General features: G+C 45.2%; 1 long non-coding RNA gene across 1 annotated transcript; it reads right to left on the bottom strand.

The window, feature by feature from the left end:
• Positions 1 to 1620: 1620 nt before the first annotated feature.
• Positions 1621 to 23092, bottom strand: LOC121074096. The gene is made up of 4 exons (XR_005822119.1): positions 22615 to 23092; positions 21438 to 21439; positions 17767 to 17909; positions 1621 to 1894 (listed from the first exon to the last, which is right to left on the bottom strand). It is a non-coding gene; the product is annotated as an uncharacterized LOC121074096 (long non-coding RNA).
• Positions 23093 to 27695: the final 4603 nt, after the last annotated feature.

Genomic DNA, 27695 nt, shown 5'->3' with positions numbered 1-27695 from the left:
TCACTGCAAATAGCCAGTATCCCATGGGCAGGATTGTAAACTCTAGAGTCAGGATATAGTCAGGATCATATTTTAACTTAGTTATTAATTTTGCTACCAGTAACAATGAGAGAAATATAGATTTGACAATACAGACTGGAGTGCACCTGAATTGGCAGTTTGTAATGTTACAAGACAAAGAAAAAAATATTTTTCTTTAAAAGATTTTCCATTTTAATGGAAAATAGCAAGTAATGACACACTCACTTTGAACTTTGCATTTTTTGATCAATCAACTGGAGAAGTCTGCCTGCACCGAAGAAAATAAAGAACCCATCAGAGAGAATGGTTTTTAATTCTGCGTTCAGAATATAACCATGTATTCTAAACTACGTAGCCTACATGTTCATTAAACAGCTTGTTTACAGCCCAGTTGAATAACAATCAAAACATGCACCTCTGGTATGAATCCAGAGGATCCAGTCACTTATCTGCTGTTAAAGGATTTTTGTGGAAAAAGCCATTAAATGTCACTGTCAATGTTGACGACAGATTGCACGTACAAAAACTCTCTTCTAAAAATCGAAATCTGATTAGATTAGATGCTGGTTTTGGTACTGTAACTAATGAAGAAGCAGGGGGACGAGTGATTTCTGAATATCTGATTAACATCGAACTACTCTGTGCCTCCACAGGTTTTTTTGGCTTGCTCTTTGTCCATTGCTATTTCTTCTTTGTTACAGCAAGTACCAACACAAAGCTGCAATCCTGCCACTATTTTATTGTATTTAAAGTACACCGATACTCATCTGAAATTCTCCTCTAACCTAAAGTTAGACACATACATCAGCCATTATACATTTAAAGCCTGAGTTATTATCTTAAAGATAGTCTTTTAAAAAAAAATATATTGGAATACAATGAAATTGTGTATATTCTGTGAAAACTAAAACCTCAGACTACATTGCCTCATAAAAAAATCATGAAAAACTGTACTTACTTTCTTCCTATAATACACAAGATTTGCTGAAGAAATCTTTTTGAAGACTGAAACAGGTATGCCATTTTTTAAATGGAAAGCCAGGAGGGCAAGATGCAAAATCAGCTCGTTCATATTGCTTCCTTGTCATCAGTGATGTAAAATTCTAGTTTCATGGGAACAAGGAGTTAAATAAAAATAAAATTTTAATGTTTATTTTATGTAGCTAAAATAAATTTCAAACTGGGAGAAAGAATATTTCTGCCTTTGAAGTTCAGCTACGTTCTGTTAAGCAACCAGGATCTGTATAGCTAATATTTCATTTCTTTCCTAAATCCATTCTCTGTTCATTCTTTTAATTTGATTATTGACATAATAATCAGAATGCAATTTGATAAATATTTCCAGATATTTCCGCACTGCACAACGCATACAGTCTAGACTTAATTAAAAAACAAAGAGTGAAAAATCCCAGCTGGTTTTCTTTTTCTTCTTCCATCAACAGGATTAGAATACTTATCAGTTGGGCTCTGCCTGCTGATTCTTATCGCAGATTTCAGCTCCCCCACCTAATGAACAGCTGAAATGTGGTAAAGCAATAGACATTCATTTTCCAGTTATTCATGCCCTTAAATATGAAGGCTGAATCTAGCACATCTGAAATGCCTCTTGTTGGGCGACTGAATGAAACGTCAGAGAGCGTTATTTGCAGTCCTCCTTACGAGTGAAGATGAAAGTAGGGTCAGAGGGTAGATGAGAATGATAACATTTTAAAAGCTTCATTTAGTAGATTGGCCAGTAGCAACAAATGTAATAAATAATGTAATCATAGCTTGACTTTGCTCATAATTTCTCCCTTTTTTTTGCAGGTTTGGAAAGTACACAGCCAAGCCAGCACGGTCAGTCTGGAGGTGTTTGAAGGCCCTGGAGGATATCCTATTCAAAAGGAAAAGGAGAGATCATCATTAAAGAAAGACAAAAATCTGGTAAAGACACATTTTTTTAAAGGAGAAAAACAAACATTTGTAATGAATCCTTTGTTAGCATGTCACTGAACTCATCTAAAGATTTTTCATGGTTTCACTGCAGCAGAAGGAGATTCAAAAAATGTGATATAAGGATAGATAGCTACGTAGTAATGAGATCACAGCTCTGCAGGAAATACTGCAGTGATTCTTGGCTATTCCAGGCACTCTTAGCCTTCCTGGGAGGGAATCCATATATGTACATAGGCTCAGAGTGGCCTGCAATCAGCAGAACATCAATCATCTTTAATGCAAGTGGCAAGACTTGGTCTTGGAGCGCTGCAGCCATGGATGCCTTATGGGAACCACAGCATCTAGAACGGCTGGGGGTTTGTCTCAATCCCCACTTGAAACACCAATGTATTTCATGATGGGAGCATTTGATAAGTGCTACATAAGGCGATGTTCTCCATACATCGATGGAAGTGATCTTCACCCTTACCAAAAGGCAATGTCTAATGTCCAATTGCTTTAGTATGAGTTGTTACAGAACGGGCATTTCCAGTATGCCTAACTCTACCTAATAGCAAATTAATAGGAAAATAATATTACTGCATTGTGGAAACTGGTGGAGAATTTCCACAAAGCCTCTTGAAAATGTGTTGCTAATGATTCATCAAAGATAGAGGAATATAAATCATTTATAAATTGCTCCTGATACCCTTGTCAGTTAATTATTCACTTAACAACACTCCGTAGCCCCTGTATATATTCTGCAGAACGTTTGTACCCAACAGTCCTATTGGAAATGACTGTATACTTAAAATGAAAGAAAAGTAGACAAATCCATTCGTCATACTGGATATATATAGCCTGCTGGACTCAAGTGGTTGCAAGGAGCCTGCATTCTTTTGATCATCTTATCACCAATGGCCCTTTAAAGTATGATAGACGTGCAGCCATACCTCCTGCTGTTATAAACAAGGCAGAGACAAATGTCTTGCAAATAAAATGGCCTTTTTTAACAACAGCAATGAAAAGATCTCCCAGCAGACCCTTTAGCTGCTTTCCAGTGTGAATGACAAATTAAGATGGGGCCATGGATACAACAGCCTCAGATACATCAGAGCAAATCTACAGATAACAGTCCATCTTTTAGCTGGCGTCTGTTTAGCTCTGACTCCACAGAGACATTAATTCCTTCACTTCTCTTATGTATTATTTAACAATTACGCAAATCTAAATTGCACTTCTATTATAGGAAGAGTATGTGTTAAAATAGAACACGGAGTTGAAGCTGCTCAGATAGCAACATAAAATATTTCCCTTGCCTACAGACTCAAATTATTCCAGGTTAAAAAGCCACTTCTATGGTAGAACATTTCATCTTGTGCAAAGTAAATATATTTTAAACAATTATACAAAAAAGTCAGTTTAAATACATCTTCACCCAGCGTAACTAGCTCTGTATTAAGTATTTGCCACAGTGATATCAAATTTATTTTAAATTAGACAAGTTATGCTGGAACAAGCTCATAAATATTCATACATATCCAGGTTCTTCCTCCTTGCTCATCATTAATCTCAAAATAAAATAAAATAAAATAAAAAACAAAACTGTGGGCCAGTTAACTACTCAAATGCATCTTTTCACTCACTTTGACATTATAGTAAATTACCCCAGAATTATGATTTCCTTGAATTAGTTTTGATTTATTAGTCTAATTAGTTTCAACTTAGCTGGAGTACTGTTTCTCTCTTTTTTCTTGCAACTATTTTAATAATTTGCTCACTTTTCATTTCTCTTTTGGATTGTCCATGTAAAAGAAATTTAAAATATAACAGAAAACAGATGTGTTGAAAGCAAAATTCAGCATCATCTGTTAAATTGACTGTGGTTGCATGGCATTGCCTCCATTCAGAGGTGCTGAGAAAAGGCAACAAGACAGCACCATCAGTACTTCAGATATTCTTCATCAGTAGGAGTTTCATTTATTTCTGTATGCAGGCTATCCTTGGCTTTACCTCAAAGAACTAACATATACAGAGATTACATTGGAAATATTGAAAAAATACATAGAAATACTCAGATATATATATTTTTTCCCTAGCCGTTGAAGATGAGAAACAAGAAATTGGAACTAATAAAATTAATTCCTGGTCTAAAGTAGATGGTGTTGAAGTGTACCTGTGTACTTATACAGAACACTTAAACAATGTCTTGACTTGCTGAGCAGAAGCAATTTAGAAATTCAAAAATTTTGGCACGTGCAGAAGTAGGCAACTGCAGGAGTCAACCTGAAAGATAGGCTGGGTGTACATGCAAACAGATGAGTCACTTTGGAGAGATGCTTAAGAGAAGTATGCAACAAGACGGGTGCTAAAGAGAATGCGGTGGTCTCAATCCTGCCCTCACGGAAGGCTGCAGGCCTTCGGGGTGGGACTCTGTCCCTTTGTGCGCAGGAGATTTGGTGTACAACCAGGTGGGCAGAGAAGGGGATGTAGCGTCCCATCTGCTCCTGCTTTTCATGTTCAAGTAAGAGTTTGTAGAAGGAATAGACACAACAGGGTGGGTGGAAACCTGCCAACATGGGTCAAGGAGGATATTGTGTCTGAAGAAAGCAAGAATGTGGTACAATATATAGTTTGGCAAGAAGTGCAGAAATTGCTTGGATTGAAATAAAAGATAAAAAGACCAAAGAAGGAAGATAGGAAACTATTACAGCCCATCTGGAGCAAATAAAGAAGCAGCCTTGAATATTGGTGCAGATGAAGAGCCCATGGAAAAGTCTCACATCGGCCACAGCAAACTTCTCCTACGTGAGATGCGACGGTGAAACTGGTGTAACCCATCCCACCTTCTCCTTATCCCTGGCCACTTGTCCCACCGCTGCACTTATTTTGCGGTGCAAAAGCTCATGCGGGCAGATGAGGAGCCAGCCAAGGTCATGCAGGCAGGTTAAACTCGGACCACCAGGGGGAAAAACATGATTTCCACCCTGATCAGCTCCCCCAGATGGCTCAGGCAAGATGGAAGGGAACAAGTTGGCTTGGAACTTGAAATAAACTCATCCAGATCTAACAAGTTGGGGATGCTTTTACTTCCCTGGATGGGAACAATCCAGACCCATCCTGCCATCCAAATGGCAGGACTGAGAGAGGTGCTTGGCTCACCCACGGCACGTCTGCTGGCTGCGGCTGCTGTGGGGGACGAGGAGAGGACCTGCGGTGGCAGAGCCGTGGTGCCAGCAGGGAGCCCGTGCATGGCAGGAAATGGCCCCGGGGCACCCAAAGTGTGAATGCAGCCGTGGTGCTTCTGAATTAATGTCTGACGTTCAGACAAATTGTCTGCATTTTCAAAAGCAAAAAAGGAATTTCTAATAGTACAAACTTTCAAGTAAACAATGGGAATAAACAGAATGCTGCTTGAAGAAGGGAGCTACAGGAAAAGGCAGGTAGCCAGCACGGGGTGGGCTCTGGGCGCAGACGTGACAGTGTGAGGACAGCAAAGCTGCAGGTGGGCTGTACTGGGGGCATAATGCTTGGCCCTCCCCAAAAACACCTGGAAGTTTCCAAAATATCATGAGCAGGTATTGTAAATGCATTGAAAATATTCAGCTGTAACTTACACAAGGTCAACGGATAAAAATAGAGAGAACTTCAGGAAGGTGACAGCAGAGGCAGAGCAGAGGAGCAGGAGAGGAGAGAAGGGCTGCTTGTGTTTGGGAGCAATGCCGGCACAGAGAACGCGCAGGCACGAATTGACCGAGCACATTAGGCTAGGAGGTCGGATGGTCTGTAGCCACCAGGACACGCTATTCTGGACCAGCTGCCCAAAAGGAAGAACAGTGGGAAGAAAACCTGACACCCAGCTCAGAAAAGCAGCCAGAAGGTCTGGTGCCTGGCGGAGAAGTCCCTCCCAAGCCCCCTGCCCACATTGCGATGGTCCTGGCAGCAAATGGTGGAGCAAATCGAAACCACCAAGGACTGCCCCACCACAGAGCAACCACCACACGACGCTGGTGTGAGCTGCTTGAGAGCACAGGATCCATCGGGCAAGCTGAAACAAAGCATGTGTGTGCAGGGAAACCAAATGCTAGGGTAGAGCAACTGTTGGGGCAGTGGTGGGTATAGTTTATGATTCCAAGTGATGAGTATGAATTTTATTTCTGTTTTGTTTTCTCTATGTTTGGCATTCTGTATTTCAGACCATCATATTACAGAGAGCTACAAAGTGCTCATTTGGGGTTTTGTAAGCCGGGACAACGCCTTTTTCAGGAAGTGTCCTTTCAAAGCGAGCTTGAGCCTTATTCATGTCGAAAGAAGCCCAAATCCAAACCAAGCACCACGGGGCCAGTGTGGCTCCATGGCATTTGTGGTCATTCTCCAAATGCAGTGAGAACAAATCCCAGCAGGGGTTATCTCATGCTGCCCTCGTCAGCTCCTTCTGCAGGGATTTACGTTCCCCACCACATCCGATGCCCTCCTTCCACTCCTTCCCTGAGCCACCGCTCCCGCGCCAGCCAAAGGCGGCTGCATTGCAGTGCCAGGGGAAGTTTGCTGCTGCTTTATCCCTTCACCTACCTGTCTGACAGGTGTGGTGTCACAGTTAGCTAATGCGCTTAAAGTCCTGTAAGATCTTCAGGCAGAAGATGTCATAAAAGTGCAAACTGCTATTACTAGCTGGCAGAAAGATTGTGATTCCTGTTTCATGGTGGAACTATTATAAATAATGAGCAAAAAGTCCACCTGTATCAAATGCACTTACAAAACAAACCCTAAATTGCTTTAAAATGTTGGTGGACTCATTAGTCCTGTCAGCTCCTGTTCGTTATTACGTGTTTGAATCCTGGAGCATTTCAAGCCCTCTGCTGTGTGCGGTGCGTGGGTGGCGTGTGAGCCTTCAGTCCTGGCTAATAAGGGACTCGCGTCTGGTGACGTGACAAGATTGTATTTGCATTAGAGAACGATGATTTGGCGCTAGGAAAGAAGGGGTGATTGTGACGGACATTTTCATGGCTGTTTTCCATGCAGGGCCCTGAAACGTCGGAGCGGTGGCTGCTCCGTCTGGTGGGGGGCCTGACCCCTGCCCTGCACGAGCCGCTGGCCATGCCCGGGGCTGTACTCCTCGAAGTCCTTGTGCAGGGAGCTCTCGGACTCTGGCTGATAAAGAGCATTCAGAAATTTCTGTGAAAATAAGGTGTTAAAAATGGAAATAGATGACCAGATTTTTAAGATATTCTTTCTTTCTTTATTTTTTCCCCTGGGGACAGTAGCTCACTGCCCTGCTGGGTGGCCACTGCTTGAGCCGCACTGTCACACCTCCAGCACTCTTGCCAGCGCTCCTACCTAGATTAAGCCGACACGCTTACCCGCTCTACAATTATGGTTCACTTCTTTGTTGTGCAAACACACCTCCACTTTCTAGCTGAGTGCACCGAGGATCCAACCACCGCTGCAGCTATTTGTGCCGGGGCAGAGCACACGTGGCAGATCCAGCCGGTTGGATTTCTCAGTGTAAGACTGAGGACAGCAATGGTGTGAGTTTGGGGTGAGGGAGACATGGGGGGACACAAGGGCAGCTGTCCTGCTACGACACAGCGTTTGGAAATTTGTGTGAGATGAGGCAAAGCCAACGTGCTACAGGCTGCCTTTGGTCTCGGGCCTGCCAAGGGGCGGCAGGACGGGGGCGGTGGCCCCGCGTTCTGGCTTGTCCCGAGTGCTCACTTCTCCTCCCACCTCCTCTTGCTTTGTGCCAAGTCCCCTTTGTTCCATGCCAGAGGTGGGAGAGATGCTGTTTTTTTAAAATCACCTCCGTTCAAAGGAATGCAGCCTCAAAACCAGTGGAGCCTCAAATCCACACTTCCGCTGCCAGCGTGGGGTCGGCCTGGTTTAATCCGGGCCCTCAGCCCTGCAGAAGGAGTCCTGAGCCTCCCGAGGCTCCGGTGCTGGCCTGCACGTGGAAGGGAAGATCCACAACTCCCCTCCCAGCCTCTGGAGGCCCAGCTGCTGGGCCAGCCTCCCCCAGGCCTGACACCGGGCATCTCCTGGCTCAGAGGCTCTCTTGTGCATTAGCTGCAAGACTGGGGTTTCGTGAACGTGCCTCCCCTTTGTCACCCTGCCCTCCTTTTCGTCCTTATTGAACCTTTCACACTCAAAGGGCAACAATGGGAATTTGGGCACAGCCGGAGCTACGCGTTCATTGCAAGTGGTTTAACCACAAGCTTCAAAAAAGGGCGAAGAACAAAAGTTCGAAGTGTCCCCACTGCCACAAGGAGCCTCTCCAGCTGCAGTGCACGGAGGGGTTTTGCTGCAGTTCATAGCCCAGTGTTATAGCACATTTTTGCCCTTTCAAAAGCGTCAACTTGAGAACCTGTCCAGTCGGGCCACTTGTTATCTTAACTCTCCATTAAGAGGAACGAACAAAGTTCACATTTATCCCACTGTTATTTTAGCTCGCAGCCTAAGCACTTAGCCAGGAAGCATCTCAAGGACTTCAGGAGCTCTGTCGATGTATGCAGAGCCCAGACATATTTTATCTGATGCTCCAAAGTCTCTCTTCAGTTGCACCAGTGGATAATTTCTCTGATGTGCCAGTTTACTGAGAGGACAATCCAGATCTGTTTAAGTTTCGCGATATTCTAGTAGTAACTTATTTGACTCCACCAAACATTTTCTTTTCCCTTGCAGGGGCTATTTTCCTTGATAATTAACCAGCACAGTTACAGCTTCTGCCAGGCTCACCACCCTTACATACACGTGAAAGAGCTGACCGTGAGAACTCTGCCTGGTAGTTACTTGTTTTCAGCTGAGAGCTTGAGCTCTATTGCTGCAAGTATTTTTCTGGGACAAATATATCCAAAACCTGAAATTACATCCTTGCCTCTGGGAAAAGCTCAAAATCTCTTTTTGTCCCTCTGGCTCACCTCGGCTCTCAGCCTGCTTTATAAATTGCACTGCTTTGACAGGTAATAAGAACCTGTGCTATCGCTCGGCTGTTCTCCAAAGGCTGAATTTTGCAATTCTTGCTCAAGCAGCACTATCAGAGGTCAAAGAGAATATTGCCCCATTAAGCACTGATTAAACACTGCCGAGGGACCTCAGCTTCTCTGACTGTTTCCAAGCATCAGCAAAGCAAATATTTCAATCAACTCTTACATGCGTGGCGTAGGGTGATAGCAACCATCTGGCAATGTTTACAGCTCCAGCATTTTTTTTATAAAGTGAAATTTTGGTGGTGCAAGAATAAAAAGCAATTAATGCATTTCAGTGCAAATCATCTCTTAACCCTCTTTAAAAAGGAGATCTGCACCCCCTCTGCTGGGCTGCTTCTGATATGCAAAGATTTACCTAAAAGCAAATGCCAGATGAAGAGACCAGAACTGACTGTGAGTGTCTAGGCAGAGGAGGAGGGAGCTTTGCAACAGAGATAAACCGCTCATTAGTGCTTTTGAACCAGGCACAGGCACAGTATTGCTATAAAATGTATGGAAGAGCTCAGTCTGCCAAGCACTAGCAGGAATGCTGTACCTGTATGGATGTGATTGTTCTGTACCCACACAACTGACAGCAGGAAAGGGGTTCAGAAAAGAGCAGTGGAAATGCTGATGGATTTCTAAGGTAAGACGTACGAGGACAGTTGGGAAATGTTGACTTTGCTTCATACAAAAAAGCGAAGACAGATCAAAGACTGTAACAATCCTTGCAGGTTACTTTACCGAAGGCAATTACCAATTGGTTTCCATGTCCTCTAAGCACAAAACTAGAAGAAATTAGCTTAATTCACAGCAAGAGGGATTTATATTAGCTACTTAGAAAAAAAAAAAAAAAACATGAATATTATGCAATTGAAGGATGGCAGCAGAGGACACAGAGCTTGTGGATCCCATCACGGGTCTGTAAAAGTGAGCGAGACAGACACCTGCTGAGGATGATCGATAGACATTTGTACCTGGCCAGGACCAGGAGAAGGGATTAGGTGACACCTCAAGATCCTTCCTAGGCCCCTTTTTACAGCTCCCAGATTTAACAATAACACACAGTAATTCACAAGTCCTGCCAAGCTCAGGAAGGCAGAGGAGGAGGTTGCATGGGACCTCACGAGCATTTCCAACCCAAGCCATACCCAGGGGCTGGGGGCTGAGTGCTGGGCACGGTCCTGTGGCCAGGCAGCCCCTAAACCTCTCGTGAGGTCTCACAGGGGTCTCCCCACCAGGTCTTTCTCAACACCATGGCTGCTGTTGAAAATTTAAAACCTGTGGGATAGAATGGACAGACATACACATTCCCCTCCTAGGGCTGTTGTGGTGATTAACCGGGTCAATGCCTAGGCAATAACACTACAGAAATGCTAATTGATCTATACACTAATGAATCCATATATATTTCTGCCTGTGCACATATGCACGTACACACATCCTAGGTACTCAGATTGTAAAAATAAACATTCAGACTGAAGGAAATGCCAGAAGTGAGGCTCTGTGCTAGCTCAGCTCAGCCCTGCTGGAGGCAGCTAATTCATATGACACTTTGTATTTGTATTTTCTCCTCAAAATACCATTGACACATTCAGTACCTAGTTTAGTGCTCATCTAATGAGCAGCCATTTAATAATTTATTCCATTCCCATTGTCATCCACGCAAACAGTGCCGAACTCAACACTTCTTTGGTGTGAGAAGAAAGATTTTCCTTGTGGACTCCCTTGTCGTGCTTGCTATTAGCTTACTGTGTGCTTCCAAACCAACACAGGCCCTTCTGCCAGTCCCCTTCAGACCCGTACCGTTTGACACTTAGATCTCCATCAACAACCCATCTGGTCCTAACCTGTGCCTGTATCCCACCCCTGTTTGCAGAGGCTCATCTCTGTGTGCCCTGCACAAACCCCATCCAGGCAGTCGCTCTCTACTCCCATCTAAGAAAAAGAATAAAATTTGAACTCTGACAACACCAGCAGTCACTCGAGCATGTGAAAAACCCTCATATTGGACAAAACCTATGATATGCCGCAGGGAAGTCCTGCCCTGTGAGGAAGACATAGGAGCACAGCAGGGATTTCCCTCATTTGGCTCGACCCCATCCATGTGCAGGATGCAAACTGCTCGGGTCACTGCGTGCTACTGGGGCCGCTGCCGCTGCAACACCAGCACAAACCCCGCACTGACTTGCTAGTGCCTCATTACTGACTATGCTCCAGATTATGCAAGCCACAGCACTTCATTTAAAGAGAAACTGTCAACGTAATGGTGAATAAGTTTGTAAGCTCCAGCTTATTTGTCATTATTTTTTCTCTTTGGCTGTATTTTACATTTCAGTTCAGACAATGGGAACCTTTGAAGTCAGCCTCAGTCCCAGACTCACTGGGCTGAAATAGCTGGGTTTTAAACACTGTGAGGGAGGAAAGTTATTATTTTATATTTTTTCTTTTTACTATAAAATATAGCTCCTGATCACTGGCTTTATTTCACACATATTTGAAATGCAGCCAATGGACAACTGGTGAATTAAATAATCTATGTCCGTTGAGTGCGATGGTGGGTTTAGCTGCCAAATTTGAAGAAAGGAGAAGTGAAAAATAACTGTGTTGCATTACTTGATGGTGTGATGTGGTGCCTGTGTTCCCAAAACACACAAATATCCCCATGTAAGAAAGCTGCATGGTCGGTAACGGCAGCTGCGACGCTTCCCTTTCAGTGGAGGTCAAGAATAAATGGCAGTTGTGTTTGTACCTAAGCACAGCGCTTCAAGTGTTTTGAGTATTTATGCTTTATCCTAGTCTTTTCTCTGCCACAGTCCTGTGTTTTGATGCAATAACCGTTTGGGTGTCCTCTTACAGTCACCACACGCTCGACCTTCCCACGTGGGCCCACAAGAGAGGCCGCAAGGGCCAGGCACGGTGCTGGATATGCACCGTGGGGACGTGCAGGAGCCAGGGAGGCTGTGGGGCCTGGGGCATGCCTGGTCTGAGCTCCACTACTCATGGGGAAGGGGCTTCACCTGGCCATGGCTCGAGCACGGCCAGCATGGCCATCAGCCTCATGGCCATTAACCTCCCAGCCATCAGCCTCCCGGCCTCCAGCTCGCGTGAAGCAGCCCGGGCACCACGCTGGGCTTTGTTAGAGCCTTTCCTTCCTGTGTTAACACGGTTATTATTTATTTGAGTACATATACAGCAATTATAGTCAAGCTAAAATGGTTTTACTTCTAAAGTGTGCTAAGAGCAATTACTCTGTGCATCTACAAAGGGCTTTGATGCTATTATTTGCTCCCTAAGTGGGACGCAGATCTTGTATTTTAATCCGGTTCTCTAGTGTAGAACATAATGATGGAAATATCTGGGAGGCACATAAAGATCACACAGCATCGCAACTCATTCTAAATATTTACAGCACGTTTTAGAAAACGTCTTTGTTAGTAAGAATAAATAAAGTTATTTTGTTTACTTGGATAAGGAACTGTGGTTTGCTGACAGATGTGCAGCTGAAGTGTATTTCTGCTTCATAGAAGTTATTATGTGCAAGAAAATAAAACTAGATGATGAATTGCAACTGTCATTGATGATGACAAAAATAATTGAGATCACATTTTGGGTTGGGTGCATCTGCAAAAAAGATGGGGAAAATAAATACAGTGAAGTGCCCTCAGATGTTTTCCTACGCAGAGGCACTAGGGCTGAGACAGCCCGCCAGGCAGGATACAACCCAGCTGATGTGCGGGGTCGGAGTAAGGATCAATGGGACTTCCTTATTGGAAACACAGTTTCCCCACAAGAAGGGAATAATAGCAATCTGCATCCCGTGATCACAGCTATCAACAGCGAGACAATGCCTGTAGGATCAAACCAAACAACTTCCCCCCGCATTTAGACTTAACGATGCAGATACTCTGTTGGTGTAAAATAGCATCGCTTTGTAAATGCTAACGGTGCTCAGCTACTGTACCTAGCTAAGGATACAGCCCACAGCCCACAGCTGGTGACACGCTCCCACGGGAGAGGAATGCCGCGTGGGCCGACGAAAGGCCCGTGGGACAGCGCCCGCAGCGCAGGCTGAGAGCCGGGACCCCACCAGGCTGCAGCTCAGCCAGGGCGCAGGGCTGCCCTGGGGCACCCGGCAAGCATCACTCAGAATTTAGAGACTGGAGAACGGGAGAAAAATATGAATTCATCATGGATAGATGCTGAAATCTACGCTGAAGTGTAGCCAGCTTCCCCACCAAGAGGGCAGCAGAGGTGGTGAGCAAGGCGAGGCGTGAAGTGGCAGCTGGAAACCTCGTGAGCTTTGTTTTGCAGGGGTCGAGCATGAGAGGTGCAGAGCTGGAGAAGCTGCTGCTGCACAGAGCCTGCCTTCTCCTACGTGCCTTTGCTGTTTGCTCTATTCCTGGGCCAGCCTTGCCAGATCTAGGGTTAGATATGTCACAAAGTTATGGTTGGTGTATATAAACCATATGTAAGTGTATGTACGTGTGTACATGCACGCTATGTACAAGTATAGACATACTAGTTTATAATATCACATTTTGCATTAATACAAACCCAGTGCCTTACATTACTAGCGGCATATGCATGCCCATATAATTCAATTTTCATCATTTAGAAACCCTACCTTTTGCTCCAGCAACTGCTTCTGCATATGTTTGGTAAATACATAACTAAAAGAAATAATAGGGTTGACCCTGGCTCCAACCATTACAAACAAATCCTCGCCAGGAGCTGAAGCCCAACGGCAGGTTTCAGAGCAGAGCAGGGGGCACGTTGTCCAGTAGACTTCTACTTCGGAAGGGCAGGCCAAAATTAGAGGGCAATTTTAACATTACCCTACTGCATGTGCACTGCCCAACCTGCTCAGAACATGCCAACCAGCGCCGCTGTGCTAACCAGCTGCGCAAACCTCCGCTCGTTATTTCTTCCAGATGCTCCCCTTGTGCAGAGCCCGTCTTTGAACCATTAAACCTCCAGCTCGGGCCACAGCTGAGGGCTGAACCCCTCCCTTTGGTGTTCAATTCCCTGTCAACATCTATTATGTGAACTCCGAGGGGCCGGCGCTCTTCTGACCATAGGCAGCGTCCTCAGCACAGCAGCAGGATGAAAGGGCTGATGAATGCAAAGGACAGGAGATGGGGCAACTGGAAAGAACGGGCCGGCATACGGGAAAAGTTAAGTTTTCATTCGTCACAACGGCAGCCTGCTGACAACAGCTGTATTTCTGGCTTGTGTTCGGCTTTTGCCTTCGCAGGAACAGCCATAGCCGAGCGGCTGCCTTTGGAAATAGCGTTAACAGTTGGACGTAGCCTGCATCAGCCCCAGCTGCAAAAGCTGCCAGAGCAATAGCAAAGGGAGGGGTGAGGAATGGACCGGGCAGGGCTGCGGGTGTCGTGCTGAACCGCGTTATTATTCACAGCGAGAAATTCCTACTGGATTCAGGCACTGAAACTGATGCCCCGCGTCCCGTGTAATCAATATTGCGAATGCATCCCTTGCCTGTCTGTGGCGCCGTGGGCAGAGGAGCTGCCTGAAGGAGCAGAAGGAAGACGCAGGACTCCGGTCTGCAGGGAACACTGGCACTTTGCTCCCTATGCTCAGACATCTGCTGCAAGTCATCCTTTCCCAATACCTTTGTGCTTGGAGGGAAGAGTTCCCCCAGACTCCCAGTGAATATTATTACCGAGTCCGTACACATTGCCAGTGAGTTCTTTAATTCAGCTGCGTCTCTCGTGCGCGTTTAATAAGACACTTACTGGCACACTCGCTTTTGGGAATTACTGCACAACGTCACCACAAAACGCTCACGCTGCTCCCAGCCCCATCCCAGCGCGGGGCTGCGGGAGGCTTCGTGTGATAAAACAGCCCGGGGGTGCTTTGGGAGGGGGCTCGGGGTCTGCTGTGCCTTCACAGGGCGCCTGCGAGCACAGCGGGGTTCGCAAAGCTCCGTTCCCAGTCTGTGGTTAATGCGAGACAAACCAAGCCGATCTGTTTTTTAAATGGTTGGTTCCCTCAGGTGTTTTCTAAGACAAGTCTTGAAACGAGCAGAGACCCCTGGCCTGCAGTTAGCTGGGCTTCTCAAAACCAGCTTCAGTGTCTGGGAAGCATCTTCCTGGGGAAGAATCAAAAGATGAGAGAAAAATATTTCTAAGCCCAGTTGCATTCCACAGGGGATTATAAATAATACAGATGTTTTGGTATCTTTGGGCTCACAAAGAAGTCATTGATAAAACCCATTGCTTATCTGGCTGTGACTGAGTACACTCTATCTCTCAGGATTTTCCTATGACTGTCCAGAAATAACCCTTAAGATTTCAGGCTGTGTTTATCTGACCCAGAAAAATCACGGTATATGAGGGACTTGGTGATCTTGTTTTTGGGAAGGGTGCAGACCCTCTGGTCATTTTGCACCGGGCTGCACAAGATTTATTTGTAAACACACACCGATGCCGGACTGCCCTTTTTCTTCCCAGACTTAACAACCCCTCAGGGGCTGTGGATGGTTTAGGCAGACTGATTAAATCTGACTCGTCAAGTCAATGGGATCAGGAAGTTTGCAGCAGCTGCTAGAGGGAACACGTAGCTGCTGTCCTACGCCCCCCGCGCCCCTTCTGCCCCAGACACGCAGAGACGGGCAAGGGCTGGGCAGGACCGCAGCGTGGCTGGGCCTTTGGGGTTTTGCGTCTGGGGATGAAGGACTGCTGCTTGCCTTTGGTCAAACCTCCAGACGAACTCTTCTGCCCCCCAAAATCCCTGCACATCTCCCTTGTTAACTCTTTGGCTGGTGCACCCTCGCTGCAAGCAGCTGCACGCACCGGCAGTAGGTTGGCAGCCACTTGGCTTCTCACAAAGCATCCACACGGGATTTTTCCAGACTTGCCACGTGCAGGCTCCGTGCTCGTATCTCTTTGCTTGCAATAAACACAGAGTCTTATGCAGAGACTGCATGAATATCCAGTGTGTTTCACTGCAAAGGAAGCCTCTTGTGTCAGCCTGAGGTCAAGGCAGAGCTGTTTCCTTCTGCGTAGTTTCCAGGGCTTTTAATTTTCCCTCTAACTGAAAAAAAAATCTTCCCTTTTTTTTTTTTTCTTCTCGTGAAAATTATGAAAAGAAACCCATAAGCCTCACTGTCAGCCTGCGCATTTTCTTCTCCCTAATGATCAACCTAAGCAGTGCATTTCCAGCTTTGATATTTCTGGCTATTTGCATTCTTGCAGCCTCAAAAATCAGCTTCTTGCCCTCTTGGGCACATGCACTCTGCCAGCTCTTGCAGGTTGTAATTATAGCGGTAGGAAGAGGTGGTGGGGAAGCTGGTTAATGTCAAGGTCTGCTGGAGGGGAGAGTCAAGAATTCAAGCCTTCCCCCTACATTAAAGGCTATGGGGTTTTATTCAGAGCTCAAGCCAAAATCCTGACTGAGCTTCAAAAAACGAACACGCCACCTTAACATAATCCAATTTTGAGATGATTCCCCTGACACCTGTGCCGGATAGGGAACAGATCCCAATTTGCCTTCAAGCAATTTGTGCCTTCAGCAAGCCAGAGGTGCCAGCTGTGCTTGGCTGTGGGGATCCCCCTGCACTGCCACTGCCTGCACACCCACGCTGCTGCTCACACTACAGCCAGATCCTGCCGGCATAGGATATTGTGAAAACAAACAGCTCTTGCTGCCCTGCACCATGCCTGTTGCTGCTTCCCAGCCCGTAGCCCAAAGAAAGTGCATTTTCCCTACCTGGGATGCGTACGCAGCGTATTCAGAAATTTGTGTTCTGCTATAGAGGGAGACAAGAAGAGGGCGCAGGGATTTCATTGCCAAATATCAGCAGAATTAAATGTGTCACTGCTGGTTACAGGCTGATCGAATAGAGAAACATGATGTAAGGAAGGGAAGCAATGCTGCTGACAGTGAAGGGTTGGTGAAGGTTGGGAAGACAACTCCCAGGGGAAAATACTTATTGTATTTCAGAGTGCAACTGATAGATTTAATATATGATTATTACAAATTAACCATAAATTGAAACCCAGACAGTTTCCTGTTCACGGGGGTGGAGATGGAATATTAAGTACTTCATGCAATTATGAGGAATTGTTTCCATTTGGCATAAATCATTCTTCGGTCTCCATTATCTGCCCATAAAAAGCGCAAGTGTCTTGGCTTCTCCATATAAATAACTTCCTTTAAAATTACTCTTGCAGGGTCTGTGAGTGATGGGGTAATCCTGTTATGAGATTTTAATGCCAAATTACATATTCAGGCTGGAATGATGCTATTTAAACTACTTTACAGATGAAGAAAGAACATAATCATAGTTTTTCATTTCAGACGCATTTTCCCTTGTTAGTGCCTAATATCATTTACATAGACAAGGCTGTCAGTAACAGACAATGCCATCAGTAATCCACGTGTAGTGCTTGAGCTTCTGTGATATCAGAAATGTTCCTCAGATATACGGGATTACGTTTTGTTATCCCTGCACATATGGAGCATGATCTGAAGCAATAAAATGGGATGTGAGGTACGCCACTAACCAGGTGACCAGCTGCACAAACACGGCCAGTTTGTTACACTCCAGCAAACTGTTGCTATAATCAACAGCAATATTTCTTCCTTTTCAGCCTACAAAAGCAGACTTCAGAGTAAAGGTGCCCAGTGAAGATGTGCTGTGCAGAAAAATACACGGGTGTTCAGAAAAAGGAAAGCAGTGATTTCCGATGAGAGGGATACTCCTCAGAGTAGTGTATTTCTGTACTAAGGAGCAAAGAAAACAGCACCACATCCAAGCAGTAGAAGAGATTTGCCACCTTCCCTCTCCACAGGTTGGAGCACAGAGTTGTTAGAGCTTGTTTTTGGGCCAGCCCTAATTCACCTCTCCAGCTGCTGCAGAACACCAGGACAAGAGGCAGTGCCACGCGTTGGGGTCACTCATTTCTCTGGGACGCTCGGCTTCCTTGGGCGTTGCAATATGGTTTGTGTTCAGGCCAAACTTTCTGATGGAGCCACGCCAATCTGCTGACAAAATGCGAATTATTCACGAAGAGTATCCAGACCACGTATGCAGTAGGTATGCAATTACAGCAGGTATCGGCTGGGGTACTGCTGGCATCTGGTTAGGACGGTTAAGAAATACAGGAGCAAACCTGTATTCATTAGTCACCCTTAATTATCTAATTTTGGAAGGAGAGAGCATTAAAAAAATAAAAAGTGAGATGAAGTTTTGCAATTAATGCTTGTCTTTAATACAATTTTTCTGCTGTTACAGCTGTGCCATTTGTGTATTTTAAGAGGGATGTGCAGAGTAGCCCTGAAGGACTTTCTTTACTACGTGTTTTATCTCTGTATTTCTTTCGGAAAAGCAAGATTGCTCTTCACTTTTCTGTCATACAGAGACATTCAGGAAATACAATGAATGAGAGAGAGAAACTTCTTATAATAATAATAAAGATGAGGTAGCAGCTTTTGGTTAAATGATAGGAACAGTAAGATAAAACTGATTGACCTTACTGACTGTTATGGCACGACCTAATGTGCCTCTACTGTAGCTGCTAGAAAATTGGTTTTGCCCTACTTGAATATTCATCAAAAGCAGCTTTGATTCACAAATGATAGAAAATCTACAGGGGCTGGTTTGCTCTACAAATAGATGCAACTAATAATATAGCCTACTAACAAGCGCATTAACCAAAGAGCCCCCTTACCTATCAGAATGGATATTATCCTATTTTAAAGACCTAAAATTTAAAAACACAACAAACAAACAAACAAACAAACAACACAATTTACCAGGAGATGTCTACACAGATATTTCTTATAGAAAATGTTATGTGGACTTTGCTGTAAGTAGCTTCACAAATAATTTAAACAACTAGTTTGAACTTATTTCTAAATAGCTTCAGACAGGGCAACATGAATGGTGGTTTCTCAGACCCCTGCGTTTCCGCGTATTTTGCTGAGTGACAGTACAAAGATCACATCTCTGTTTCCACAGTAGATTATAAATAGCTTAACCAAACCAGAAATGCTTTCAGATCTACAAATGAAAGGTGTATTTAGATAAATCTGCAGGATCTTTGAAATGACAGGCAATAGACCATGACAAAGGATTTCCTTTTCAAGGCTTTGGGTCCCAAACAGATGGAAACCAGTGGAAATTCTTCTTGTGATTGCTCTGCAAGTTTCTGTTTCAGGAGAGAGGAGGAGAAATAATGCTGGCAACATGCGGTTCTCATCAAAAGGCTCAGGAGGCCATGGCAAACCTGATCTAAATATTTAGATGTTAAACACAGACCTCAGCAAGGCACAGAGGACGCTTCGGGTTTACATCACCAGCTCTGCAGAACTGATCCCAATTTCTGCTGATGCAAGTTTCTGGTTTCCAAAATTATACTACATTCTGCAAAGGTGGTTTGGGTGCTTAAAAGCTGGTGTTTTTAAAGCTTTTTGTGCTTTGACAGTTTTAAGTATTAAGAATTGCTCCCGTGGGCCTGGCAATCGGTACTTCAGGGCTTGAGGTTTAAGAATGTCCTGACCAGGGAAAATTGGGCTTGCCTAAACTTTGAGCACATTTGTCAAGAAAGCTCAGACCCAGCAGGCATGGGAAGCGGGGCCAACAGGCATTTCCAGCCTGGTACAGGGAGAGCTCTCTTCTCTGCTAAAAACAGGAATTTCCCTTCCGTTCTCCCAGAAATATGCAAGCAGCAAAACATGTGGCACGACTCAGCTCGTGAATCACCGCGGCGGTAAATTGTTTTAGCAGCGGCAGATGCATTCGGCGGCGTTTGGCTATGAATAGATGGGCTTTAGAGGTGTGTCCCGCAGCCGCTCTGCAGTCTGCACCAAGAAGGCCGGATAATAACTTGTTTGTCTTCCCTGCTGCACTTCTCACAAGCTCTTACCAAAGCAGCAGGCAACAAAAGGGGAATACTTCTGGTAGCGGCGCTGACTGCTTTATTCTGTGGTCTGCGCTGCAGGGACAGAAGAAAATGTAAACTTGGAAAAATGATCCGGAAGGCAGCTCATCCGCTAAGCTCCTCTGACAATCAGTTTTTCACATAATGGTTCCAAAACTTCTTTCTCCTTATCACCTCTAATTGCATCATAGATATATCAGGTTAACAGATTTTTAAAACATGGTTCACGTTCATTAGCCTTAATATTAGACTATTGTGTCGGTGAGCTTTCACAATACATCAGAAAAGTGAGCGTATTTTCAAGTCACTGCAACCATTTCCAGGTAAAGGAGCAAAAGCAACGTGCACTGCTGTCCTTTCAATGCATCGGAGAGGTGCAGAAAGCCCGTGAAGTAAAGCAAAGCAACCAAAATCAGTATATTAAAAATTCATCCTGACAAGCCTACCTTCATTACTGAAGGAATTAAAGCAGTGGAATGAAATAACACGTGACATTATGTTCTTTAAAATGTTAACAAATTGCTGCATGCTATTAAAAGCTGATCGTGAGATGTTTTTGCTTGCAAGAGCTGAATCAGCATCCTGATGGGGCAGCATCCTCTAGCCTTTGCACACTAACTTGGTCACGTAAAATGGCTCTGATCCATGCAGATTTCTACACTGGAGGTAGAGTAAAATCTAGACCATAGGTTTCACTTGTCTAGATAAGATTTTCTCTTACATGATTTAAATTAACATGACATACAGGTGATAAGATGGAAAGTCACCTTACTGTATCCCCAGGGCTGGCCTTTTTACATTTACATGTATGGAGAACAAGGGAAGGACCAAAAAAAAAACCCAAACCAAACCAAATACTAAGATGACAGTAAAATGTAGACAAGTTCAGCCTTTTCTTTTCAAGCTCATGATGGAGGGGTCACATTGGAGGAGAGGGAAAAACAGAACAGAACAAAACATCCCTTCTCTTCCCTTCCCTGTGTTGTAAGCCAGGCAGACGAAAGATGACTCCGGGAAGCCAAAATCTCTTCATGGCCAAATAGCTTTCTGTGCAGGAAGGGAGAGGTGAAGCTCTGGGATATTTCCCAAATACACTCAAGCCTGTAGGATGCCTCTTAAGAAAACACTGATCAGGTAGTGGGGGCCATAAGCAATTAGATTGATTAGATAATCCTCCTCCTTCGCCCCAGCCTGCTCCTTGCTGTGGTGCTCTAGAAAAGGCAGCTGGGCTTCATTCTTAGGTCTTGTTTTGAGAAGGCGGCACAGAAACGTCTCCATTCCTTGTGTTCCCTCATCTCTGAGCTCTGTTTTTTCCCGTGCCTCTCGCTTTAACGCTGCCTCTGACAACGGCAGTTCCAAAAAATCCCTGCCATCCACCTAGGGGTCACCCAGATTAGAAGTCCTAGCAGCACCAGGGACTTGGACTGGAAGCAGCAGAGCGCAAGCTCTGGGAGCTGCGGAGGAACCCAGGGTGCCTGCTGACTTCTGCTGCAGCTGGGCCAGAAGGCCGGCACGCCGCGGCTCTGCGCCTCACAGCTCTGCTTTTGGGCCTACAGCCCTCTTCTTGCTGCCACGTGGCAAGGGTGTGAGGGTGAGTGAAGCCCCTCTCCACTTCCAGCTTTCAGTGCACATCTGGGTACAATCTGGCTCTCCTTTAACTCCACTGGACTTCAGCTGCTGATTTCAAAAAGGAGAAGTCTGTGCTTTGTCATCTGCTTCTGGGCACAGGAAGATGTTCTGTTCGTCTTGAGAGACAGAGGTGCATCCTTCTAAACAGAGCCAGCCCTGGCACCGCTCCACCCGGCTAATGCGAACACATCCATTTGCACCAATTAGGATCCAGTTACTGCAATGCCATCCACCAGTGCATTTTAAAAATAGCATGCCATTAGGTAGAGTCTAGGTTTGCATGCCTTAGTATCACTGCACAGAAAAGGAGCCTGAGAGGTTTAAATATTTAATTCCTCCCCCCCTCCTTTTTTTTTTTTTTACGCCTTATACAGGAAGGGAAAAGTTACCGTGAGACTGAGGTTGTCTTCTATAAGAAATGAAGCTCTCATGGTACATCAAAAACATGTACATCAACTCCCTTTTAAAGCCTCATTTCTGCAGATAAAATAATGGAAAAGGAGAAAGAGTTTGGAGAACATTTCATAACTGTCACCAAGTCAAAACAACGATGTTTATGTACAGATAGCAGTGCTGCACTTTTCATCCACAGCTGCTGAGGAACCCTAAGATGTCAAAGTGACGATCACGTCCTGCGTTTGGGGGAAACGCAGCACAGAGAAGCAAGGCACCTTGCACAGCACTTCTGGCCCCTGGCAGAACCAAGAAAGGAGCTTTCATCTTCCCAGCCCCACACCCTGGCCTCTGGACCTTTTCTTTACATAGAAGAGAATAATTTTTCCATTTTCTCCAGCCACGTTACTCCCTGAGATGGAGGCAGTGCTGAATGTTGTCAGCAGGCTTTACATCAAGAGCTCTAGGAGTATGTGATCTGTGATTGTTTGCTTAGTGGAGTTTTGCCTCCAGAACCGGCCTGTGGGCAGAGCAGAAGCAGCGTACGGTGAAAAAAGATACACAGCCCGCAGGGACGGAGCTGATTTGCAGCTAGCAGCCCCCTTGGACCCGAACGGTTTTGGGCAGGATGCTGCTACTCCACCTATCTGTATTTTTCTGCTAACTGGAGCGTGGCAACCCCTCAACGCTGTAACTGGCAACGGATTGTGTTTGCCAAATTTAATGCAGATTTGCTAACAATTCAGGTTAAGCTTAAATAGGTTTTCTCCGTAAATTACTTATACTTGAATTTTTCTTCACTTTCCTTTCCACTGTAGGCAAAAACATTGCAATATCATTCTCATTTTAAATGTTTTCCAACTGCGTGTGAGGCTTTGTTGTAAACAATGATCCCCTTTCTGTTAGCACCCAGCAACAGCTCTACTCACAGCTCTTTTTTGACTGCCAGTTGTGTACTCCGTAGAGAAAGGGGGAACAGCTGCCAAATTGGTCTCCACTCTTAATTTACCCAGCATCATTCTTGTTTTCTATTTAGAGCCACAGCCTGGAAGCTATTAACCTCCAAGTTCTGTTACGCAATAACTTGAAATAATCCTTCGGGTTTTGCTCAGGTACAACTTGGGGTGTCAGAAGCAGCAGGGCTGATGGAGGCTGCAGTCCGTTCCCGTAGGTATGATTTAGGAAATGGTATCCACCTCTTCCAGTGACTGTGAGTAAGTTAATTCACCTCTTATGACTTAGCTTCAGAGACAATGCTTTTCCTAGTAAAGCACGTAATGTTTTTCTATGCATTGTCACTGGAAATTGCAGCTTTCGCTTTAGTTTGAGACTTGTGAGAATTAATGAAGTTTTACTTAAAATCAATTTAGAATGGTGGACGAGGACAAAAACATGCTAGATTCAGCGCAGCACGAAGAATACCTGCCCCAAGGAGATGCTTTTGCTTGTCTTTGCTCCCGCATTTTTTCTTTTATTTCACTAATCAATCACCAATGGCCATTATGTCAGCTCGGCTTCTTCTGGCATACATACCCTGGTATAATTATCGGTATGAATGGGTGATTGGCTGAGGAGGGGATCTGGGTGTTGTCTCTGGAGCCTGGCCTTTCTTTCCCATTGTATGCGCCTTCCTCCCTTGCCGACAGCTGATCAGACAGTGGTGTGGAATGTGCTATTTAATTTCTCTGCAATGAATCCACCAGCTCTGCCCTGTCATTGCAATTAGTCATACCCTCTCGGTGCATTATAATCCTCACATATCACATCTCACCAAGTCGTTCCTATAGTGTTAGGAACAAAGCTCACTCACAAAAAATCACGAAGAGAAGCATCCAGAGGAAGTGACTGCCGGGTGCTGTGTTTGGCGAGAATCACCACAAACAGCAATTTGATCTAACGCTAACCTATGGTTAGAAATTAAGAACGTGCTGGTGCCTTTTGTGAATGCAGGACTGTGCCTCGCAAGGCAAGGTGAAAACCTTCTTCTGCCTGCTCTGAGATGGGCACAAGGCCTGAGCTGTCAACGGGTAGAAACGATACCCAGATGCGAGAGAGGCTGCTGCACCTCGTCCCAGTCAGAGCAAGCACAGATTAATTTCACATCACTGTATATCCAGCTATGCCTTACCACGCAGACTCGATCCACAGTGCGTAACACTAAACTGAAGGCAAGAGCAGTCAAAGTCAAGGCTGACCTCAACACACAGAACCTAGCAGTTTCCTTCTCCAAAGGCTGCAGCAATAGGTATGCTCAGGGGCACTTGCTGCCCCTTGTACTTCCAGGACCATATAATTCTTCAGACCTTAGCAACATACCGAATGCTACTAGATTATTTAATCTGTGTCTGCACTAAACTTTAATACCTACTCATCTGACCACTGAAAGTGGGAAAATTGGCATCTGTTAGCTGTGGGAATGTAGATTATGGTTCATCACAGAGTTTTAGCCCAGAAAATGACAAGGGTAATACTTATCACAAACCACCACCCATAGTAATGACAGGCAGCTGTTGCGGTAATAAGAGAGCAATCAATAATTCATTTGATATTCCTTGTGCAATTAATCATGATAAATTAACGTGGCTTTAATGTGGCACTAACAAGCATTTCCTGGGCTCTCCAATGTAATTTAACAATTAATGTGCCATCATTTTAAATTGCAGCTGTCCTTACTCTGCAGACACACGGAAATCATCAGAGCCACAATATCCAACAGAGACGGGATAATAGCTGGAAAGCTTTCAAAGACTTGGGTTCTGGAAGGCTCATTTGCCCAGCTATGAGCATTTTGGTTTTGTCCCCCACCCTCCCCCAAAACTATTTAGGATTATTTCTGCCTTCAGGGCAGAACAACATTGCTTGCACCCAAGGAAGTCCGATCATGTATTTGCTGATACTATTTTTCCATTAACTACAAGGAGTGTATGTGTTCAGGTTATTTAAACTACCCAGATACATTGAAGGAACAGTATTAGTTACATCCAAGAGATGATTAAATACAGACAAAAGCTAGATAGAGTAATTTTGGATTTGTTCTTAATTCACCCACTGAGAGGCTACATTTTTTTCATTTACACCAAGCTCCACAGAGAAAAGCTTTTTAGCCCTCTCTGTGTTCAGAACTGCTAAATGGGCCAGATTAAAAGATCCAGAGCCATCTCTTGCAGAAGTGAAACACCTGTGGAAGGTATTGGGGCTAAAAAACAAATTCAAGATGACCAAATGGGTCATTACTGGGATGTTGTTATCATGACAATGGGGGATGCTATTCTCAGGAAAACAAAATTAAACATAATGTCTGCCTCCCTACTCATATCCCAAAACACGGGGCTGTATAAGGCCACGTGGCTTCAGCAGAGCATCCAAGAAGTATCCCCTGGCTATCTCAGGACTATTCTAAAAGTCTCCAAAATCCCTAACTGAACACTGCAGAAAAGCAGCATGCAAGGGCTGACTTGTGCCCTTACGGTTGCTATTCAGAGCAGCTGGGAGAGAGGGGCAAGATAGGGCTGATGATGCTGGCAGTAACTCCCCACAGGCTGGGCTTCACTTTACAGCAAATCTTGCAACATTTAGGGCTATTCACACCTACAGTCAACACGATGGGGGACCTAGCCACAAGACTTCAGTTTCTTATTTTATTTTCTATTAAAAAATAATAATAAAAAAGGCAGCCTAACTTCAGCATAAAGCACTTTGCCTTTGGGCATCAATCTCATTATGAATTTGTTCACACCTCTTTCTTATGCTTAGAGTCAAATGAAAGATGTGTTTGATTTAGCTGCTTCACAAACAACTCATAAACTTCTGCCATTCTTTCCCTCCTTTTCAAGCGCTATCTTTTTGTCCTTGGATGCTCTAAATTATTAACATATTTTACAGTGTGCTCAAGATAAAAGAGATCTTTCAACTTTCATTCTCTCACCCCTTGGTTGATCCAGTCACGTTGTTTCTCAATGGATACCTTTGATCAACCTGCTTGTTGGATGTTAAACCGCAGGACACCCCTAGTGAGAAAAGAAACCGGAGGAAGCCTTTCAGCAATCCCTTGCCATCAGAATTTTCTACTGATCTAGGGCAGCACTTTGAAGTCACCCCAGCTTACAGCTAGGCTCTGAGAGAGGTCACCCTTAATGTAAAGAAAAGCATAATTATAAAAGGAGCACATGATTGTTACAAACATCTTACAAAACTAGAGTACATGTAGCCATGTGTATTACTTTGCCTATCAGTGGAAGTTGCTAGCAGGGGTAATAAATCGTTTATTGACTTGACCCCCAGGCTGGTGTCACTACGAACAAGGTCCTCTGTACTTCACTAACCCTTTCTGACCTATTTTTCAGCCTGTCCTTAACATGAAATGTCATTGTGATACAGCTGCACAGAGCAAGTAATATCCTCTGCATGTAACCCTGCAGCTATTCACAGGATTATTTAGGGAATGTTATTCAGAACGAGGATAGCACAGTGCTAGAAAGTACAGCAGCCAGGAGACAAAGCACCTTCAGCTCTGTGTGTGTCTCCTCCCAGCACTGTGATCTGTATCGCAGACTGAAGACAGCATACTATCTTTGCTATATTTCTGTGCTAATTTGCAGACGTGCATTTGATGCTGTGCAACAACAGGGCCAGAAACCCCTGCAGAAATAAGACGGATTCCTGCTGTCCCACTGGCATGCCCTTCGTTGTGGCGGCCAGAAGTAGCGTGTGTGTCCCTCAGCAGTGCTTCACAGCGCTCACCAGCACCGTGCCCAGCACCCAGTCCTTCAGGGACGGTGCTTTCTGAGGGCTGTGTGACACACGGACGTTTATCACTTGTAGGGGATGGCACCAAGTCACCCTAACTTCTACCGGCACTCTGCAGGTGAGCGTGCAAGCCGGGAGCTCCCGGAGAAAGCAGAGCGTGCACAGCAAAACGACACCGATGCACATGGAGCCGACTCGTTTGGCACTGTGTTTTGAAGGGACTCAACCCCCTGCGGTAAGCCCGTAGGTCGCTCCCCAAAAGGCCGGGGAGAGCCGAGGGCCGCCGGGGAGCGGGGTGCCGCCGACGCGAGGCCCTGAGGCCGGCCTAGGCCCGGCGCGGCCCTGCGGTGCCACCCAGCGGAGCGGGGCTGCAGCGGCCGGGCCGGGGCCGCCCGGGATCCACCGGTACCCCGAAACAGATCCCGGGGGGATCTGCGGATCAATTAGTTTTACTTCGTGCGTTTGATAAATGGCGAGCGAACAGCCTCCTCCCTTAGGGGAACCGCCGCGAGTGCCGCGCCGCCTCTCCTCGCAGCAGACGCGCGCAGGTTGAAGAGGCAAAGGTCACAGATAAGAGCCCATAAAGAAGTGTGAAATTTAAAGGACTGCAGTTCAGTGTCCCATTACCCTGCACACAGGAAAATCTGGAGCTGGATTTTCATCAGAAAAGCTGTGAGGCAGTTGTAGCTGCAGATAATTTTCCACACATGGTCAATAGGATTAAGTGATATCATCCGCGTCCACAGGCTGAAGCACAAGCTGCAGTTTCAGTCAGATACGCCTTGAATTCCCAGCTGTGAACAGTTTCTAGAAAGGCACTAAAGGTACAGCACGGTGCCCTTCCATGCCTTCAGACACCTGTATGACAGAGCTAATGCCTATCCAGACCTATTGCATGTTCAGTGCCTGCTATCGTGAATGCCATTTTTAGGTCAAGAATGATTATTTTTCCAGATGTACAGGTATAGGTCTCTACAGGATGCAGCTTTGTCCCTTGTTTACCAAACCCTGTTACCTTGTTTAGTTATTTTCCTTGCTCAAACTAAGCAGATGTCACAAATCAGAGGCTGTGATGCACACAAGGTATCATAATGCCTCATATTGCAAGCCCAGTGTGAGA

The sequence above is a fragment of the Cygnus olor genome, chromosome 8 (assembly GCF_009769625.2).
Source record: "Cygnus olor isolate bCygOlo1 chromosome 8, bCygOlo1.pri.v2, whole genome shotgun sequence".
Classification (NCBI taxonomy): Eukaryota; Metazoa; Chordata; class Aves; order Anseriformes; family Anatidae; genus Cygnus; species Cygnus olor.
The sequence above is the reverse complement of the archived record's forward strand: the minus strand, read 5'-3'. Positions and strand labels throughout refer to the sequence as shown.